The sequence below is a fragment of the Drosophila kikkawai genome, chromosome 2R, assembly GCF_030179895.1.
Source record: "Drosophila kikkawai strain 14028-0561.14 chromosome 2R, DkikHiC1v2, whole genome shotgun sequence".
In the NCBI taxonomy this organism is placed as follows: Eukaryota; Metazoa; Arthropoda; class Insecta; order Diptera; family Drosophilidae; genus Drosophila; species Drosophila kikkawai.
Genome location: NC_091729.1, coordinates 11,588,560 through 11,591,923, shown reverse-complemented (window position 1 = coordinate 11,591,923; position 3,364 = coordinate 11,588,560). Strand labels below are relative to the sequence as shown.

The 3,364-nt window shown below is 33.7% G+C and overlaps 1 protein-coding gene across 1 annotated transcript in view; it reads left to right on the top strand.

The window, feature by feature from the left end:
- The first annotated feature begins 1,205 nt into the window (after positions 1-1,205).
- LOC108078098 (uncharacterized) overlaps positions 1,206-3,364 on the top strand; it is a 75,218-nt gene continuing 73,059 nt past the window's right edge. The window contains exons 1-2 of the mRNA XM_017171692.2: positions 1,206-1,316; positions 2,367-2,754. The gene's annotated coding sequence lies outside the window, so the exon portion shown is untranslated. The remainder of the gene's footprint in view (positions 1,317-2,366; positions 2,755-3,364) is intronic.

The window sequence follows — 3,364 nt, the reverse complement described above, 5'->3', positions numbered from 1 at the left end:
ATATATTAAATTGGAAATGGAAACCACTATTTCTTTGTTCGAAATTATAGATAATATTTAATATTTCCAGCAATTATTATCATAGACTTTGAGAACAGTTCAGACTGTAAAATAATATCCGAAGCATATTTGGCAGGCTTACGTTATTTATTTAATTATTAAATTTTACGACAACTAAAAAACAATATTATGAAATTCTTAATTTCCAATTAATAGAAGTTATGAGATTTATCTTGAAATTAAAAAACGGACTTTACTTAATTATTTATGAATTTATTTAGTTATCCTTAAGCGACAAGTTTCTTCTTTTTTATTTTTTGTATAAAAAATATTCCATTTCAGTTATCTTTTACGTCACAGAAATAACGGTTTTGAACGACGAAGTTTCCCACCTTTTTACCAATGCCTTTAACAGTTTTAGCCAATTTTATAACCTTTTGTATGCAAGTTTATGCCAGTTTTCATGCAGCCAGTTAGTGTTCACAGATCATTGTTTTTCTTAATAGGTGAAATTTTAGGGTAGATAAAAACGTTTTTATTTTTAACTTGTAATATTTATATATTCGAAAAAAAAAACTAAAAATAGTCTGGGTATTTCCTTGACGAAATACTACAAATATGGGCAACTGAAAACAGCAGTTTCCAAACAAACCAGTGTGGCGAAATAGGTTGTATGAATTAAAGCTTTTTATTGCTAAATTAAAGATTCATTAGTTTTAAATACTCGATTATAAAATAATTTAAAATATACCCGCCTATCTATCGTATTTTATCACCGAGAAACGGTCACACATTTTGTATTTTTCATGCACCAAACACGGTCAGTTTCAATTTTTGCCAGTGATGAATAGGCTAGATTACGAAAAAAAGCTAAAATAAGCTAATAATGAGCAAAACATTCATTAAAAAAAAGCTACACTCAAATGGAAGTTATTAATTTATTTAATTTGGTTACTAATAACCGTCAGCCTTGTATTTAAATTCTTTTTGTTTATACATAAATGTTATAGTTGACCTAAAACTCTTCTTTAATTTTGGCATTAGCTCACTAAAAGGAAAGCTTTGTGTTTATTAAATAAATTGTTTTACCGACTGCATGTCCCGCATAAAACAATTAAGTTTATTAATACAATAGCTTAATTAGCTAGATATAGCTTGAAGTAAGCTAAACCGGCAGCACTACTGTCAGCTGTTTATTTCAACATGGCCGCGACGTCGGCAGAGAAAACGCTCAGAAAAAATCGTGCCTCTACAAGATACTTTTGCCTCCGCCCTAATGTGTTATGATTAACTCCTTAAAACACCGCGAGAATACCGTAAATATTGTTCAAAATACGACCGAAAAAGGGATCCAACAGTGCCACGGTGCAACCTGCCCAGCAGCAGCTGACGCCAGCAGCACCAGCGCCAGCAGCAGCAGCAACAAGCAACAAAGGCAAAAGCAAACAATTGGATAAGCGTTTTGAAGGTGTTAAAGCAATGGGGACTGCCGCCAGTCCAAGAGTTCAGCTCTAAAAGCTAACAAATCCAAGGTCGCAGCTACGAAAAGTTGCATTAAAAGCGGTAACTTTTCAAGCAATTTGTTGTTGTTTTTGCTGATGCCTGTGCGCTGGTGCTCCGGCAACAGTTGCAGCGCAGCGTGTGATCTCGATTCGCCAACTCCCTCTCACTCGCGCTCTGGCACTCGTTACGTCTCTTTCGCTCGTCGCCGGTGAAATGGTGTCGCCTTTCGACGTCAACGCCTCAGTTGACGTCGCTGCCGGCGCAGTGGCCATGAGGCGAAATTTTTGTTGATCTGAATACTGTAAATTCTGTAAATGTTTACAATGCAAAAAAGCGCCAAGATCCGCTACGAAAATAAAACACGATAAAATGAAAAGAAATACTAAATTAAATAACCGTAATGTGATCTTAAGAATTCCAAAAAAACAAGTGAATAAGAAATATAACAATGGCAACCATCTGTGGATAAAATAAAGGAAAAAGTAGTGGATTATATTAATTTCATACAAAAACAAATGGAATTCATTGAATTGGTTAAAAAAGTATTTATAACCACAAAAAAAGTGTGACAGCTGAAACCATATAAATAATAATAATAATATAAATCAAAACCCAATTAAAGTTCAAGTGTTATAAAATTAATTTAACGCTAATTAAAATACATCATAAAATATTTAGCTAAATAAACAAACAACAAAACAGCTGATTAACTTAAAAAAATATCTATTTGTTTTCATTATACACATGAAAATAAAAGCTAACCACTCCGAAATAAACATGTGACAAAACACAGTTAAAGTTAGCAAAGAAAAATACACAATAAATTAAAAAAAACACCTGATTAATTATAATTTTTATTACAGCCCTAAAGTACAGTGGCAAAAGCGAAAAAGCACAACAAAAATATATCAAACAGAAAATAAATCTTCAAATAATTCTACACAATTGCTCAATTCAAAAATTAGTGCTCTTAAAAAGCTTCAAAAGCAAGTGAAGAAAGTCAAAGAAAGAAGCCTAAAGAAAGTCCAGAAAAGTGCCTGAAACCCAATGTGTTTTTCCTGAAGTTAAAACCCCTTATACAATCCCCCCACCCCAAAATCCGGCTTTAATTCCCCCAAAGCCCCTACTTTTCACCTGGTTTCCACATTTTTAAATCGATACAACGATTCCTCAACAAAACGACACGAGCTGCACACATGAGTTGGATTAATAGAAGTCAACTGAAATAGGCCGAAGCACCCAGGAGCACAGGTCAGTATCGGAACAATCGGGGTTTATTAACTGCCGCCGTTGTCGTCGATCAGTTAGAATATTAAAATACAGTCTGCTCAATTGGTTGGATGGATGGGTTGGTTTGCCTGGGCTCGGTTGAAACCGGTTACCGGTTACCGGATCGGCAGACAAATTGAAAATTCAATTAAGTTAAATCAATTCCAACTTGACAGTTTGGTTTCATTCGGTTTCAATCACATATGTCTGCCACGAACTCAAATGTATCATAAAATATCGCTTATATTTCAATTGAAGGTTGCATAAGTCCAGGTTCAGTCTAAGAGGAACTCAAGATTGTTTCTGCTATTTCTTATAGCGGTTAAGAATTTGACTTAAAAGACATGTAATAGTACAAGGTTATATTACATTTTTGTCCACCAATAATGATATGTATATTTTTGCAGAATATCAACAGGAGATTCGATCTAGTCATAAAAGATTTTACAGGCTATAGAGCTAAGAGCTCTCATATTTAGTCAAAAAATTCTTATAGGTTGCCTGCAGTTTAAGTTTAAGCTGCATGGCTGCATTTTACAATCTGAACTGTAGATTTCTTAATTTTTTTTTTACCTAATGCTGATTGCTGGAA